General features: G+C 40.9%; 1 pseudogene; it reads right to left on the bottom strand.

Annotated features, from left to right (window-relative positions):
* Positions 1–6,429: 6,429 nt before the first annotated feature.
* On the bottom strand, positions 6,430–12,988 carry LOC125548025 ((S)-beta-macrocarpene synthase-like; annotated as a pseudogene).
* Positions 12,989–19,207: the final 6,219 nt, after the last annotated feature.

Below are 19,207 nucleotides of genomic sequence, written 5' to 3'. Positions count from 1 at the left end.
GTGCACAAGACCTAGCTATCTAAGGATGCCATTAGCGCATCATTCATGCCCTGAGCGGCGTTTCCGAGCCGCTCTGCCGCGGCGGGCCTCGCCGGCGGCTAAACACCGGCCAAAACCCAATTTAATTAGCGGTAATGACTCCCTCTATCACTAATAGGTGCGCCCGAGCACTCTAATAACTTTGGTTAGATTTAATTAAAAGCCCTAATTAACACTTTGCCTATGACATGCGGGTCCCACATGCCAGGTTTGACTCTAGGCGGCTCAGTTGACTGCTGACATCAGCATAGCATCATGCTGATGCGGTAACTAGTTTTCTGGATTTTGGAAAAAACAGGAAATGGTTTATTTAATTCAGAAAATACCTTAAACTTTGAAAAAACAAATAAATTAAACCGTAACTCCAATGGAAATAATTTATATATGAAAAATTATCAGCAAAATCCAAAGAATCTGTTTATGGTATTTTCATGCATGTTGAAACAACTTACAGCTTCTAAATTGGACAAACCAAATAAATAGCATTTGAATAATCACATATGGAGTTGAATTTGGATCTTTGATTCAAACCAACTTCATCTAATCTGGTTGCTAGTTCCATTAGCTCGATCAACAGCATATTGCCATGTCGTGATCATGCATCATATTGTTGTATTGCATTGATTGTGTTCCCTCTTGTTTGCCGGTGTTGTTCCGACGTTGTGATCGTTGACACCGATGAAGAGCTTTATCATCTTCAGAAGTGCCAAGCAAGCAAACCCCCTTTGAGAATTCTGATACAATCCCACTCCCTCGCTACTACTCTCTTTTATTGCATTAGGACAACAACAATTCAACTGTTACATGTTGCGGTAGTTGAACCCTTTCCTCGGCATGACCTGTCTTTGCCACGGTAAATAGTTGAAGCCCACTAGCATGAGTAGGATTTGTTTGAGCCATGATGTTCCTACTCATTCCTGCTTTCTTGTTATGCCTGCTATGCTTAGAGTTATGTCAGGTCTGATTCATCTGGAATGAATTCGAATGTGGTGAACATGTCCTACTGTTGTGAGCTAAGTGTATGAACATGATTTGGTAAAGGTAGCGATGACAGGCGATGTAGAAGTACATGGTGGGTTGTCTCATTGGGACCGTCCATAGGAACTAAGTTCCATGTTTGTGATCCAAGACAGTTACTACCGCACATTGGGCTCCGGGCACTCCAAACTCTCTCGACTTATTAGTGGCCTCGATCTTTGTCTAGGAGTTGCAACTAGTTTCTGGTGTTTGCAGGTTGTGTTAGTAGTCTACCAAGTGGCACCTGGTACATGTGGGCTTGGGACATACTAGGCACCATGGCCCGGTGTACCAAGTGGCACCCATTTGGTGGACTTGGGAACCCTACACACACCGTTTGGGGCCGTAGTGGAAACCTTGGCCGGACTTACTTGCGGATGGAACTCAAATAGGCGATAAAACTGGATTAGAGACTTGTGCGATTAGTCAGGTCGTGGCCGACACCCTCGCTGGGCTTCCGCTTGAAGGTTGTCGAGTACATGTCGTGTAAACGGCGGTAAGTGGTGACAGCGTTGATACGTCTCCGTCATATCTATAATTTTTGATTGTTTCATGCCAATATTACACAAGTTTTACATACTTTTGGCAACTTTTTATATGATTTACTGGACTAGCCTATTGATCCAATTCCCAGTGCCAATTCCTGTTTTCTGCATGTTTTTTGTATCGCAAAAAATCCATGCCAAACGAAGTCCAAACGCGATAAAAATTTATGAAGAATTATTTTGGACTATATTTGATTTTTGGGAGTTGGAATCACCGCAAATGGAGTCCCGTGGTGGGCACAACCCACCAGGATCCGACCCCTGAGCCAGGCGCGTGGTGGTGGGTTGTGCCCACCTCGTACGTCGGTTGGAGCTCTACTTCGGGCGCATGGAAGCTTATTTCCGGAAAAAAATTGTTAACATCTCATCCCAATCGGAGTTACGAATCTCCGGGAATATAAGAAACGGTTTTCGTCTAGATCTGGAAACGCGAAATAGAAGAGAACAGAGAGGGAGATCCAAACTCGAAGGGGCTCCTGCCCCTCCGCGACCATGGAGACCAAGGACCAGAGGGGGAACTCTCCTGCCATCTAGGGGGGAGGCCAAGGAAGAAGAAGGAGGGGGGCTCTCTCCCCCTCACTTCGGGTGGTGCCGGAGTGCCACCGGGGCAACGATCGGGACGACGATCTACATCAACAATCTTTCTACCGTCAACACCAACTTTCTCCCCCTCTATGCAGCGGTGTAACACCCCTTCTCCCTGCTGTAATCTCTACTTAAACATGGTGCTCAACTCCATATATTATTTCCCAATGATCTATGGTTATCCTATGATGTTTGAGTAGATCCGTTTTGTCCTGTGGGTTAATCGTGATCTTGGTTGGTATGATTGTATATTTTATTTATGGTGTTGTCCTACGGTGCCCTCCGTTCTCGTGCAAACGTGAGGGACCCCCGTTGTAGGGTGTTGCAATATGTTCATGGTTTTCTTATTGTCAGTGTTGCGGGGGATGACAGCAGCCCAAACGCGGATAGGTGGGTTATGGCGTATGGGAGTAAAGAGGACTTGATACTTAATGCTATGGTTGGGTTGCATGACCTTAATGATCTTTAGTAGTTGTGGATGCTTACTAGATTTCCAATCATAAGTGCATATGGTCCAAGTAGAGAAAGTATGTTAGCTCATGCCTCTACCTCATATAAAATTACAAGAATGATTACCGGTACTTGTTATCGATTGCCTAAGGACAAGTAACTTTCTTGTTGACAAAAACCCTTCTACTAAACACCTAACTTTTATTATCTTGCAAAGTACTTCTAGTTTTATTCTTGCAAAGCAGTTCTAGCATCACAACTACAAAATAGTTTCATACTTGTTTCCGGTAAAGCATACGTCAAGTATGCGTAGAGTTGTATCGGTGGTCGATAGAACTTGAGGGAATATCTGTTCTACCTTTAGCTCCTCATTGGTTTCGATGCTCTTATTTATCGAAAAAGGCTACAAACGATCCCCTATACTTGTGGGTTATCAAGCGTGTGTGAAGAAGTACATCCCTGCAGGGTTAACATGATCTATTCGAATAGCCGCGTCCGCGGATATGGACTACTTGGAACACTTACATTATTTATAGACAAGTTAAATGGATACTCTAAAATGCGCAAGATAAGCATAAGTGCTATGGATGGCCTTCTCGAAGGGAGACGGGAGCGGATCCATAGTGGTGTATTAATTTGGTGAATATGTGGACTCGTGTGTGCCACCTCAAAGGAAGTACTCGCAGTATAGGATAGCAACCGAGTCAAAGTTGGCTTGCTGTAGTTAAACTCCGCCACCACTACTAGGAAAAAGCCTAGTAGTAGCGCAGGTTAAAAGCTAGTAGTAGCGCGGGTGCCTGCGCTACTACTACGGCGCTACAGCTAACTAGTAGTAGTAGAGCGGTGCATCCCGTGCTACTAGTACGTGTGTTAGTAGTAGCGCATGTCTGTGACCCGCGCTACTACTATTAATTTGAAAACCCAAAAAAAATCTCAACCCCATGACGCGCGCACGTTGGCCGGGAGCAGGGAGATCTCGTCCATGACGCGTGCCTCGTGGACGCCGTCGAGGGCGGCCGCGGAGGCCAGCCCGGCGTGGGCCAGGAGCTGGAGGACCTGCATCTTGGCATCGTGCGTGGGGAGCAACACCTCGCGGCGGCCGTCGCTGTTGAGGTCGGCGACGAGCGGCGGCAGGAGGCGGTCAACGTCTTTCGGAATGAGAAGTCGCCCTCGTGCTGCCGGAGGAGGAGGGGGATGGGTCAGCTAGCGTTCCGGATCGAATCGGAGAGGGGGGAGGGCTGACCTGGAGCAAGAAGAAGACGGTGAAGGCAGCGAGGAGGAGGATGTTGTTGTCGCGCTTCCGCATCTTCGCGGCGGCGAGGAGCTCTGGCGACCGCCCACCGAAGGGATCTCGGAGAGGGAGGGGGTGAAGAAAGCAGAGTGTACCAGCGGCGGCCACCGCTGGAGTATGAGGGAGAGACGAGGAAACTGAGAGGGGGGAAGTGAGGGAGAGAGGAGGGATTCGGCTGAGGATACGGGGATTTCACCTACCTCGTACTTAGTAGTAGCGAGGGGTGTAAAACCGCGCTACTACTATCAACTTAGTAGTAGCGCGGGTTTTTAACCCTCGCTACTACTAAGCGGTCTCTACCGTGCCCTCCCGGGACATGCCATAGTAGTAGCGAGGGGTACAAACCCGCGCTACTAGTATCAACTTAGTAGTAGCGAGGGTTAAAAACCCGCGCTACTAGTAAGTAGCAGTAGCGAGGGTTATGAACCCTCGCTACTAGTAAGCGTCTGTCTATAAGCTTTTCCCTAGTAGTGCACCCCTTTGTTGACACTGATGCATATGTAGTTAGTTCTAATGTAAGTCTTGTTGAGTACATTTTTACTCAACAATTTCTTTATTTATGTTTTGTAGAGGAGACTTCAGTCTCACTAGTAGTTTCATGTGGGCTTCGACGATTAGCTTGGGAATCCCAGACAAAGGTCTGGTTCCTATGGAGGGTCTTGCAGATAACCTTTTCTTTTGTAGATGTCTGTACTCAGACATGTTATGCTTCCGTTGCTTGTATGATGGGTCATGTGACCTCTGTTTGTAATATCATGATATGTATGACTCTTCGGAGCCTTTCAAATAAATACTTTGAGTCGTAGAGTTTTTTTGTGACCATGTTGTACTTACACATATCGAGCATACTGTGTATGTTATTGAAATGCTTGGTATGTGTGGAACCGACACCTAGTTGTTTATTTTTGGTAGCCTTCCTTATGGAGAAATGCCTCCTAGTGCTTCCACTGAGCCATGGTAGTTCGCTACTGCTCCGGAACAAATGGGCTGACCGGCATGTGTCCTTCTTTGCTCCCGTGTCTGTCCCTACAGGGAGATGTCACGCGGTGTTTACTGGAGTCCTGATAGCTTGCTACAGCTCGGTTATAGTCGCTGCTGACTGACACGTGCATTGTTGGGTCATGTATGCATGTCCCTATAAGTTTGTGCCACCTTGGATTTACGACTAGTCATGTTGGCCCGGGTTCTCTTTCATATGGATGCTAGCAAAACAATCATATACGTCATCCAAAAGGCACAAACGGTCCCGGCCAAGGTAAGGCTGCAGCAGTGGGAATGCCGTGCATGAGGTCGCAAAGTGATATGATGTGTTACATGCTAGATCGGTGTGACTTAGGATTGGGGTCCTGGGTGTTTTTGCATGGCCCGTTGCACACGATTTCTACTTGGTCAACGATGACCCCCCCCCCCAAATAGCCAACCCACTTGAGTAAATAGTTCTAGAAACTGTGTGTGGTTGGGGTGTGCGTAGCCCTGTGAGGTACTAGTACAACAATGGTTAACAAACTAATAGTAATTTAGTTTTGCCACAAACTTGTGGGGTCTTTCTGATGTTGGAATCTTTATACCTTCTTATATTTAATAATTGGGGGCTCCTTTCGAGCCTCCTTGTTGATCCTAAAAAACTGCTTAAAACTAATTGTGGGATTTATATTTTACTTTTACAATAAAAAAAGAGGAATAAAGTTATATTTTGAATTATGTACGGCTGTATCACCTTGATGCATCATTTGAGCCAATAATATTCTTCATATCATGTTTTTCAACCATGAAAAACATATAAAATATAAAAATATGAAGCTCTTATTGATTATTTATGTGTCTCATTAATTGCTAGCCATGTGGAGTTGCACGGGTTGATGACTAGTTGCTATTAATGATGAAACAATGTCTATAACCAATACTGATGTTGAGTATGATATGCCTATTACTTATGATAAAATTCATGATTGGGATGACGATTGTGATGCATCTTATGATATTGAAAATCTATCTGGAGCCAATGAGGATTAGGAGGGAGGAGCAAGATGCAAGGACTTGTATTATCACAATGTTGGCGTTAACCATACAGCATGCTCCTTACAAAAATGCAATATGAAATAATGAATACAATTACGACACCAAGCAACCTTTTTTGGGTTTGAAGTGTAACTTACCCCTTGATTGGATAAGTTTTGATGATTATTTTCTATTATACTAGGAGGAAGAAAGAATCTCTATGCTTGCACAATGGACTAGGGTAGGACCACACACAGAGCAAATGAATGAAAGAAAGCATTTATGTTTCAAAAAGCCAATGCATAAAAACGAAGTTTAATGTCACTCATACATTCCCGGAAGTGAGCACGACACGTTTGTTTAACTGAAAAAAGATACATTAACATGGTGGCAATCTAAGTAGAGTGCTCTTGATCACCATTCTAACATGACTGGGCATTATTGTTGCAAAAGCAGTGTATAACTGCTACTTTTCTATCCCCTGTGGATGCATTCCTCGTACATCTATTCCACTGGATCAACAAAAAGCATTCTTATAGTATCCTTGATTGTCTCTGAATTAGTGTATGCGTCGGTATGCTTGCACATGTTATCCACGGTTCTTGAAAGGTCAAGTATAATTTGTGGCACAACCATTGGTTGATCTATCAATTCCAAATAATGTTTTAATATATCTTTCCATGAATTCTCAATAAGTTCCTTTATCTCTTTACACACGTCATCTTTTGTCGTCTCATGCTCCTTCATGTAAGATTGGATAGTAGATGCACAATGGATCCCTTGTTGCTCACGCTCCAAAATATAATGGTAGAAAATGTCAATTATGTTTTAGTACAATAGCTAGTTTAATCACATATAATGGTAGAAGGTGTCAATTATATTTTAGTACAATAGCTAGTTTAATCAAAGGGATGTTCAGAAGACCTCTAAAAGAAATTAAAAAAAGACATTTGTGTTCCACTTTGCCGCTCCTCACTTGAGATCTCATAATGCAAAGGGCTATGTTTCACCTTTCTTTAGTGAATTTATTTGCTACCATCGATCAAGATACATAAGACAAGGAAACTTGTAAACATAGCAGCCAATGTATATATTACACATGACACACATGTTTCATGGGCCCCACTCTCTACGATGAATGCCATCGTATTCATCGTCATGCCTAGGTCGGGCATGCTTAGTCCAGTTTCACTTCAAGCTTGCATAGCTAAGCAAGATTGAAAATGGTTATAGCTTCCATTTAAAAAAATGTCTATTAAAGTTTAAATATTCTAGCAATACCATAACAATATGTGGTTATCACCATGGAAGCATGCAAAAAGATACATATGTGCCTTAAATTGTCACGGTAAATATGATTGAATATTCATTGTGTATAGCTACTTCTTTAAACACATGACAGTAATTATGTTCAAATCGCTGCAAAACTTTCCCAAGATGCATGCAAAATATCCATTTGAAGTCAAGTACATCTCTAAGAATGTGTACCTCTGTTGATGCCATGTCGTTCCTGAGCCGTACAAATATAGCAAAAGACTTGAGAAGTTTCGCCTCGCTAGAAAGCCAATTGAAAGTCCCCGCATTTATGTTATCCATGCAAACGAGAAAAGCACATGCTACCACAGATGTCCCAATACTTATCGTTGAAACTTCAAGATGTTCGCTTATTTTCTTTGGCACATATTTTTCATCACGCCATTTTAGTTCAGCGTTGTTTGCTTGAACTAATTTCTTGAACTGCATTGTTTCAAAATTAATCACCCAAAATGTTTGTAATATTGCTAAGAATTACAAAATGATTAAAATTGTTTGAAACAAAGATACGAAATTGAAATTATCCATTGTCCATCTACATGTTTGGTATATATAAAGTTATCTTGTCATCCAAAACTTCAACAGTTACATTTGCGGGGAATGGACACAAGAAAATTTTACTAGGGAATATGGTTTTCATGAAAAATATCAACATTAACACTAACTCTTTCATGAAAAGCAATACCATTTTAGTGAATTATTGTAAGTCATACTATAATTTTTTGGAAACCTAGTACAAACACAGCTCAGATACACACACGTAGAGCCCGCTCGCCCACACACACAATGTACACAAGCATGCACACCCTAGCCCTATGAGCTCCTCTGAGAGGCTAAGCCAAAAAATCTTGAGATCAATGAAGTTACCACGGACAACTTGTAGGGAACGTCGACTCCCAATGAACAAAAAGCTTGGAATAAATCTAGTAAAATGGAAGCACCCTTTCAAAGTATAGGACTTAAACCCCGGTTGATAGGTTCACCACAAGGAATCTAATCTTCCGAGCTATGCTCAATTCGTTGATACTATGAAATTTCAAACAACATATGGGAAAATGAAAGATAATTACAGTGCCAAGAAGTCAATTGGTGGGTTAATTTTGTACTCTCATGAAATGTTTAAAGGTGTGTTCTATTTTGGTAAGTCATATCTTGTTCAAAAAATGTATGTGATAACATCTGATTTTTCTAAATTGAAGACCTTGTCCCATTTCTCTATTTTAAAATAAGTTAAAATTACATACATGTGAACTAGCTAGGTTTATCACACGACCTACATCCAAATTGTTTCATTGAAAGTACATCCAACTCCCTAAATGGATATTGATTACTAACGAAAATGTGTGGTGGACTAATAAATATATTGTTCAAATGTATAATTGTGTTTCAACTCTAACAACTAGAAAATTAATGTTATTGGCAGTCACCCACATGAATAAGAGAAGAAGAGACCACACTTGTTGATGATAAAATTATATATTCCAAAGGTTCCTAATGATTCAAGTATTATATTTATTATAGAACAAATTGTATCGGGCGTGACACATCTTATAGCAGGTGAGAAAGCTTAACATTGTTCTAATGCTTAACCGTTATCACCCGTAGCTACACAAGATTAACTTCCTGAGTGTCAGTTATTAACCACTAGTATATGGAATAGAAGATTGAAATTCTACGAGTCAATGAGTTCAGTGGAAACCACTATCCTAGTACTCCCTGCATCCCCTTATATAAGGCCACTTCATATTTTTATATCTAACTTTGACCATTAATTTTACCAATAAAACATGAGTTATATGCCACAAAAAGTATGTCAGTGAATGCACATTTTAAAGAACTTTCTAATGGTATGTTTTGTATGACATATATCCATATTTCGTTGACCAAAATTATGAATCAAAGTTTGACACGAAAAACAAAGTGGCCTTGCATAAGGGCATTGGAGGGAGTATTTTTTCCTACAATACTTATTTCAAAGTTTGAATTATCTAGAATTTCCATCTAGATCGATTGGTCATTATATCAGTTCAACCAAGACTTGGTTTAGATTTTAGTACACCGTCTCATTAATTTTGTAGAAGTGTTTGGGTTATGTACCAAATGCATAGGGCTGGAATCGCAACCTGTATCCAACCATCTATAGGTATCGACTTAAGTTTGATATGTATGTATGAGTGCTTGAGTAGCAACTGCAATTTGGATCTCGGGCAACGTCACCCGGGGCCACATAATTACGAAATGGGATTGTTGCAATAATGACAATTTCTATGTGATGACTATTTATAACTGGCTCTAACGCTAAGAAACACGAAGCATTACAAAAGGCTCACCGGGTCATCATAGTCCTACATGTTCTAGTTCCACTATTTGAAGCGAAAGTTAAGTATTTTCTCTTGTAGACTTGCAAACAGATCTATATGGTTTTAATTTATTTACTTAAAGTATGTTACCATTTTTACTTTATATCAGCCTAACAACATTAATAAAATATACCACTTCTAGTCTTAGCTAGATCATGGTATTTCATCTTGGCAGCACACGGCGACCAAATATTAGTAAGAGAATGCATATTAAAATATACTAAGTGCACATTTCAATATGCCAAACTAGTTTTCTATGGTAAAATATAATACTTGCCGATTCTTTAAGATAAACCACGCGGTAGCTCTTCTCAGGTCCTAAATGCTCCTCAAAAGAATGAAATGTTTCCAACAAATATAAGTAGATATCCTTCATGTATTCTGGAAGCACATCTATTGCACCTTCATCCCACCTGCATTTCACTATGTTATACCATACTACTACTAATTAATAAAGCAATACTCATACTGCATTTAAAAAACTTCGAGAATGAAATGAATTTGTGTTTCTACAAAAATTTAATACAGTTAAATGAATAATTAACAAAAGTACTTTCCTTCATATCTTATAAAAATATCGCTCCATGACGATGTCCCAGTTTTCACTCTAATGTTTACATGTGCATTAATAAATTGTTTCTTGAACTAGAAATACCATAATCCAATGGTACTACATTTTTTATATTTTGTTGCCAAAATGGAATTACTTATAGTTCTAAAATATTTATTTATTTATGGAGTTGTAGTGTAACTAGTGTGTGAGGTACAATGTTTATTACGTAGACAACTTAATATAACTATTTCACTTTTTCTAAAGAAAAATTGTATTAAGACACAAGGTACAAAAAATATAGTAATATAGCTAATATGCCATCCCAATAGAATCATGGGCGTCATGAGGACATACCCGACATAATACATTCTACTCATAATGCAACACTTCACTATTTCTTTTCTGTTTGTATGACTCGATATTGCTATTTATCTTCATGCTTATTCTAATATATATTTAGTTCATATATTAAAAATATTATAAAACACATGTATTGTAATTATTAGAAAAAACTAATTGGTGAAGGGAAGGAGGATTTAACCTATTAATTGCTTCTACAATTTGCATGCTCTCTTTAGTGCTACCATAGGTGTCCAATATGTCATCTATTATAGTCATGAAAGCAGTGATCTTTGTTGCTATAATACGAGAATAAGAATATTTGCGATTGTAGCTAGTTCCATTTATCCAAAAATAAGTTTCTACTATTCTATCTCTTATGAAACTCAAATTTGATCCGACGCTCAGTTTCTGCCACCACCTAGAATGAACATAACATAAGTCAGTTGGCATTCTTATGACTAGAAGAAAAAGAATGCATTGTAGAATAATTTCAAGAAGAGAATTATAAAAGAAACTTACAAGGTGACCTCTTTTAACTCCGCACAGAAATGAAATTGAAGAATATTAAAATTCAATTTCGCAAGCTCCAATATGGCTTCATTTCGTGTAGCCTCTTTTTCATAACAAGGTATGTAGCTTCTTGCTTCTAATATCCTAACCCTTCTAAAAGGAGGTGTAAGAAGGGCAGAAGACACTTCCTCTACAAATGGTGATTCCAAATGTTCTAATGCACCAAGGAGGTGTTTTTAGTGAAATAGATTGCCTTGTCAAGTACTTGCTCTCCCTTGATCCTCATATGTGCTGCACTATATAAGCTCAATAAACTATTTGTATCCGATTGAAAGAAATCTCCTTGTTTGTCTTGAAATTTATTGAATACATCTGCAATGATTATTGAAAATGGACATTAATAATTTCCAAAAAATTAATGTTTGATTGCTATATATCTTGGTTGCGTAAGTTTATGAGGCCTTACCAGATGAGACGTCATATCTATTTTTCCGCAAAAGATAAAATCAAAGTGAAACCAACTGTAGATTATTATCATCATAATCAGAGTTCAAAACGCCATCCAGTAGTTCCCCGATCTCATTCTCATAGTGGTAGTCCAAGCCAAGTCGTTCAAGCAAGAGTATAAGCTCTGTTACTTTTTGTATTCCATTTGACTCTTTTATTACTGTTCTTACTTGCTCCAATAAAACTTCCATTCTTTCTTTCATTTGAGGTTGCTGCAATAATATAAATGGTATTACTAATCAATCATGTGGACCACTAATGCTTTGCATCATAGTGTTTGCCATAATGCTACAATTTCAAGAACTGTGATGAACATGACACACCTTTAAAATATCTTAACAAACTAGACCATTTATTTCTAAGTTAGTTGATTCTTATTTTTTAGTCAATGTTCTAACCATTTAATATCTATGTAATGAAATTTGGATAGCCACACATTCAATATATTATAGCAATTTTAGTTCTAGAAATATGCAATGAGGCAGTTGCATGGTTTTACAAATAAACTTCAAATGGTGTGCAACTCTTGGTTTTACGATATGCTACTTGGCCAATTTAAAAATAATAGTTGCTCTCAAATAACTATGAAATATTATATAAGAAAAACATTCTTAATTAATACAAATAATGGTAGAATCTAATTTATACCTAATATGGTGACTATTGTTGTAAAAGTTTCGACCGAGAAAAATAATTCTTTCACACATAAAAAGATGTTACAACTAATTAAAACCTATACCCATCACACAGTAAACATTGCATAGCATCGAAACAAATCATGGGTGTTTTCTAGCATTTGTTTGTTGAACGCTATTTGTGATAACAAATCCTCATGATAGTGCAGACTGTCATTTAGAAAAACAATTTAATGTTGCATTGTACTCCCTCCGTCCGGGTTTATTAGGCCCCCTTGTATTTTGGGCCAAATTTTGACTCTAGATTTGATTTGTAAAATATAAGTAATATTTCAAACAAAATTATATTGTCGTATTCATATTCAAAGGAAGTTTTCAGTGACACGTTTTGCTACATATAATTCATATTATGTTACACAAATGTATGGTCAAACTTAGGCTCAAAATGTGAATGTGTCTAATAAACACAGACGGAGGGAGTACAAATAATGTATTTTGTGTGTACAACGTGGCATAGTATGATTGTCATGTTTTCACGAGAAAAGCTAAATCATGAGTTTACTTAATAGATATAATAATTTTTCTTTAAAATTGGGTCGACGTGTGCATGCATGCATGTTTGCTGTTGCATTGGTTCGGCAAATTGAAGTCATCTGTGTATTTACCTAAATAAGCCGGTGTCATGCAAAAAATATTTCCAATACCCTATAGTTATCTCCAAATGATTGTAACATCTACTTTATATGTAGTACTACGAGTATGTACAGTAATACCTTCCCTGAAGATTGTGGCTGGTGTGTAAGGAAGTAATCTCCCCACAAAGTCGGGTGAAAAGTTGCCATCGTCTCCTCCTGGCCGGAACAGTCCGTGTGAGCTGCTGCCATCGAGTTGTTTGGATATACGAATGATTCGGAGAACAAAGTGAGAGGTGTACTTGGAAGTACTGTACTGTGTGGAGGTGCTGCCCGTGCTGGTATATATAGAGATACCCAGGCCGACTTGTCCTCTTGTCCTTTTGTTGGCAAAAAGGACAAAAATATTAGTAACATGGAGTCGTGTACGTATCAACTCTCAGGGTTCAACGTTTATAAATCAAGTCGGATCCGGAGCAACGAGAAAAAAAGAGTATTATTCACGGTGAGAATAACTTCAACACTAACATGTTCAACTCAGCAAATTTGCTTTTATGACAATGATTTAGTGAGGAGAGAGTTGAATTGAGTAACATAACTAGTTACTCATACTATGAGTAACATCACACATGCCAAGACAAGATGAGTCTAGAAGCTAATAAATAAAGTATTGCATGACACCACACATATGTTGATCCCCACTATGGAGGTGGTAACATAGACTAGTAACATATGCATGTTACTAATCAAAGTTACTCCCCATTGTGAGTAGTCTATATATGCGTGGGAGGAGTACCTGGTCTAGAGGTTCTTCTCTCTCCTTGTTCATTTATATTTTCTTGGAATCATTTGAATCTACGATATGTCTAACATTTGTGTTCCAGGTGACAAGATCTTCAAAACAATAGCAATATTGAAAATGTTGATCCATTGGAACTTGGTGACAATTTTATGCAACCTTTGTGAAAATGTTGTGGGTACATGAGATATTATACGTTTTATATTATATTATGATAAGTATATTTTCTTCGAAAACAATTGGATCCTATTTATAATTTTGTGTAACTCTTATATGAGACTTGTGGCACCAGATGAACACTAGTATTTGTCGAGACTTATGGCACTCGATGAACACTAGTATTTGTCGAGACCTGACAGAGAAGCCCCCCCCCCCTGTTCGCTTGATAGGGTGATACGGGTGTGTCGCCCTCATCACCACCGCGCCACAGCCCTCCTCCCCACCACCCCCTCGCCGCTGCCGGACGGTGCTGCTTAAGAGAAGCCGCGTGTGGGGCAGGTGGCGGGACCTTTCTCCCATGTCTCATGATCTCCCTGTCCACATTCTCGTTTTTCGCCGTGGCCATGGCAAGGTGGGTCGGTGGCCTCTCATCAGCGTGTGGTCGTTGCTTGGAGCTTGTCTCGCCCAGGAGGGGCTTGATGGGGGTCGCTTGACTCGGGATTGGGTGGGCTCGGCCAGATGGGTTGTAGTTCCTCGATCCTGTTCTTGGACAGTGGTATACCGCTGGTGGATTCTTCTATTGCCCAGATCTAGGTGGGGAGTCCCCTTGGGTGTGAAAGGAGGCACCTTTCCGTCCCGTCGTGGCAGTCGATGGTCATGGCAGCGGGCAGCAGGTGGTGGCACGAGCGGTGGTGCGGGGTTGGGAGCTCTTGTATGCCGGGCTGACGACCGCGGTTATTGTGGCTGCGCGGTTGGCTTTGCAGCGAGCAACACGACAATATTCTCCATGGCTATGAGGGTAAGGAGGTGAGGGGCGCTGGGAGATCCTGTTGTCATTATGGCTTCGACAATGACGGCTCCATGGTCAAGATTTAGGGGACCCGTGCTAGCACGGCGACCCTTCCCTCGGGTTGGCTCGGTTTGGTAGCTCGGGTGTGCAAATGAGGCTATGAGCGAAAGCTCCACGCTGGCGATGGTGATGCATGCGGTTGTCTCTTCCCTCTAGGGGCATGAGTGTGTCTCCCCTCTTCGCGTGAGTGTTTCAGGCTTGATGGTAGGTGCATGTTGCATCGTTACCCCCTTCGGGGTGTCACTGGGGAGCTCGGGTACCTACTGGTTGCAGTGTGCCAACTTTAGATTTGCTTTGACCCTTGCGTGAAGCTTCTTTGACTAGTGTGTTGTGGATTAGTTGGTCTCCTACCATACATGTGTCCTTGTTGTCACCATTATCGGTCCTCGATATGCGCTGGTAGGGTCGGTGCCCCACAGCGGGAGCAAGAAGGCAAGCGACCCTCTCTGGTGATAGCTGAAGGAAATATGCCCTAGAGGCAATAATAAAGTTATTATTTATTTCCTTATATCATGATAAATGTTTATTATTCATGCTAGAATTGTATTAACCGGAAACATAATACATGTGTGAATACATAGACAAATAGAGTGTCACTAGTATGCCTCTACTAGACTAGCTCGTTAATCAAAGATGGTTATGTTTCCTAACCATGGACAAAGAGTTGTTATTTGATTAACGAGATCACATCATTAGGTGAATGATCTAATTGACATGACCCATTCCATTAGCTTAGCACCCGATCGTTTAGTATGTTGCTATTGCTTTCTTCATGACTTATACATGTTCCTATGACTATGAGATTATGCAACTCCCGTTTGCCGAAGGAACACTTTGTGTGCTACCAAACATCACAATGTAACTGGGTGATTATAAAGGTGCTCTACAGGTGTCTCCAAAGGTACATGTTGGGTTGGCGTATTTCGAGATTAGGATTTGTCACTCCGATTGTCGGAGAGGTATCTCTGGGCCCTCTCGGTAATGCACATCACATGAGCCTTGCAAGCATTGCAACTAATGAGTTAGTTGTGAGATGATGTATTACGGAACGAGTAAAGAGACTTGTCGGTAACGAGATTGAAGTAGGTATTGAGATACCGACGATCGAATCTCGGGCAAGTAACATACCGATGACAAAGGGAACAACGTATGTTGTTATGCGGTCTGACCGATAAAAGATCTTCGTAGAATATGTAGGAGCCAATATGAGCATCCAGGTTCCGCTATTGGTTATTGACCGGAGACGTGTCTCGGTCATGTCTACATTGTTCTCGAACCCGTAGGGTCCGCACGCTTAAGGTTTTGATGACAGTTATATTATGAGTTTATGCATTTTGATGTACCGAAGTTTGTTCGGAGTCCCGGATGTGATCACGGACATGACGAGGAGTCTCGAAATGGTCGAGACATAAAGATTGATATATTGGAAGCCTATATTTGGATATCGGAAGTGTTCCGGGTGAAATCGGGATTTTACCGGAGTACCGGGAGGTTACCGGAACCCCCCGGAAGGTATATGGGCCTTAGTGGGCTTTAGTGGAAGAGAGGAGAGGTGGCCAGGGCTGGGCCGTGCGCCCCTCCCCCCCCCTAGTCCGAATAGGACAAGGAGAGGGGGTCGGCGCCCCCTTCCTTCTCTCTCTCCTCTTTCCCCCCTCCCGAATCCTATTCCAACTAGGAAAGGGGGGGAATCCTACTCCCAGAGGGAGTAGGACTCCTCCTGGCGCGCCCTCTCCTAGCCGGCCGCACCCCCCCTTTGATCCTTTATATACGGAGGCAGGGAGCACCCCTAGACACACAAGTTGATCCACATGATCATATTCTTAGCCGTGTGCGGTGCCCCCTTCCATCATAGTCCTCGATAATATTGTAGCGGTGCTTAGGCGAAGCCCTACGACGGTAGTACATCAAGATCGTCACCACGCCGTCGTGCTGACGGAACTCTTCCCCGACACTTTGCTGGATCGGAGTCCGGGGATCGTCATCGAGCTGAACGTGTGCTAGAACTCGGAGGTGCCATAGTTTCGGTGCTTGATCGGTCGGGCCGTGAAAACGTATGACTACATCAACCACGTTGTGCTAACGCTTCCGTTGTCGATCTACAAGGGTAGGTAGATCACACTCTCCCCTCTCGTTGCTATGTATCACCATGATCTTGCGTGTGCGTAGGAAAATTTTCGAAATTACTACGTTCCCCAACAATAGCTTGGTGTGTTCGGTGCAACAGGGTTTGTTGGTTTTCCAAAGCGGCGATGTTTTGTCCCTGTCTAGTATTCTAGGTCGCCTTTTGTTAGGTGCAGGGCCTACAACTTTTATGCTCGGGCGTTTCCGCTTATATCTCGGATGTCGTTTTTCCCTTTTGAGCTCCTTGTATGGAGATTTTCTCACCACTTTGTATGGATTAGGCTTGGGTGAAAGCCTGCTTCAAGACTTATGTGTGTACTCGAGATCTTTTGAGTAATTAATGTGGAGCTTTGTGAAGTTTATGTGAGGCTTGATTAAAAACATTGATGTAATATTTTTTGGAGGAAAAACACATTAATTTAACTTGGTGCGACTGTAGACTATTGTGATTTGTAGAACTTGTGTGGAACCGTTGTGGTGTCGTCTGTTCGTATGTTGACGAAGAGAAATGGTGCATCTACGCGTTGGTAGATCTGCCTCCCACCACCATCAAATTTGACACATAATAGGACTATTGCAACTATTAAGAAACATACGCAGATTTGTCTGCTTAGATCACGGTTGGGCAAACACCAGCCAGAAAGGTTAGAAACTCCGCTTTGACTTACTATAAGTACACTTTTAGACTAGTCATAGTGGGAAGCAACTTATACTAGTGCCATGCATATGACACAAGTCTAAGTTACTATTTTTATAGTGCAAAGTAACATAGTAATACTAGTGTCATTTATTAGCTCATACACTCATTTTGCCTTAGAAAGCGCTGTGTAGTACCACAAGCACCTTTTTCCTTATTAAATATTTGCCACATAAGCAAAATTGTCTTGAGATGCGTTAAGTTACTACTACGTAAGTTACCCCCACTGTGGCTAGCCTTAGACCTGTTCAACCTTCCACATATCAACAGCCAATGGGTGAGTAACATATGGAAGGAAGTCAGAATTTATTAGAACCCATGGCACATGCATGCTGTGATTAAACCATACAAATGGGCGTAGCCGTTGCTGTTCTCAATAGATTAATTAAAGTCATAAAATACGAAAGGAATCTTCATAAACCATGTTGGCTATGAACATCGATATTTGATTGCCAGACCAAGGTATTTTTCAAAAGTTATAAAAGTACAATAAATAATGGGCATAGCCGTCACTACATTTACTGAAGAAAGCCGCCTAGTGAGAAGGCCTTGTTTGAAAAAAATAAGAGGTGTATTACCTCGGTCCTGCTTTACAGGTCCGGCAGTCAGTGTAGGTCAGTATTACCTCTGCCTCGATCAGACACCCCATGCTTGTACGTCTCCCAACACACAATTAATTTCTCTTTTAGGCCCTTCCCAATGCTCCACCTTGTACGGGTGCTAAGCATGCCATGTAGACGAAAAATCTGATGTGGCAAGGTAATTAAGAGAAAAGAGAGATGGGTTTGATGACCCTAGGAAGAACCAATGCCAAGCGTGCGAACCTAGGCAAAACATCTAAATGAAGCAAACTCAACAATGCATGAGAGAGTTTAGTAGCTAAATCATTAAATGGAGGGAGCTAGCTACAAGAAGCTAAGCACCTATGCATTGGGGAGTCTAGTTGCTAAGCTATTTAATATGCTTAGCACCCCATCTAAGCACAGGTCCATTGGGAGCAGCCTTAATCTCCATCCTTTAGTAAACAGATGCGGACCAATTCATGGGTAGACAGCTCGTTGATTGGATGATGTTGTCCACAGGAATGAGAAAGTGCTAAGGCCATTTTCAATGCATAGATGCTTAGATAAGGTGCTAGTAAAAAGTTTAGCAACTAGTAATGTTCATAATGCATAAGTGCTTCATTTGTTGGTGCTAAGTTTCCCTTATTTAATGCTTTAGCAATTTAGAGGGTGCTTGGATCCAAGGGACTTATTTTAGTCTGACTAAAAATAGTCTCTTTAAGAGGCTAAAGTTCCAAGCACCCCTTACTAAAGAGGGGCTAAAACTAGTCTTAAGACTAAAAAAATTTAGTCAGGGGTACCCCTACTAAAATGTGGATTAGTCCTCTCTCTGTTCATTTAACTCCTCTTCTTTAACACAGGCGAGTTCTGGATTGGAGGGTTTGGAGGATAATAAATGCTCATTAACTTGAATTTAATCTTTCTAGTATTTGGATCCAAACATGGATAAGGCTAGCAAGTTTTAGTCCCACTACTTTTAGTCATGGAACTAAAATGTATCCAAACAACCTCTAAAGTATTTCATGCATTGATGGATTTATGTCATTTAATTGTTTTTGCCTAGGTTCACGTGCTTGCTGTTGGTTCTTTCTGGAATCATCAAACTCACGTCTCTCCTTTTTATGACATTGTCATATCAGATTTTTTTGCCTACATGACAAACTTAGCACCTGTACAAAGTGGAGCACTGAGAAGGGCCTAATTTCTCAGGACTACGTACATCTCCCTGCACGCATGCAAG

Source organism: Triticum urartu, chromosome 3A (genome assembly GCF_056163025.1).
Source record: "Triticum urartu cultivar PI428250 chromosome 3A, HENAU_Tu73, whole genome shotgun sequence".
NCBI classification, from domain to species: Eukaryota; Viridiplantae; Streptophyta; class Magnoliopsida; order Poales; family Poaceae; genus Triticum; species Triticum urartu.
This window is presented reverse-complemented; position numbering and strand designations above follow the sequence as displayed.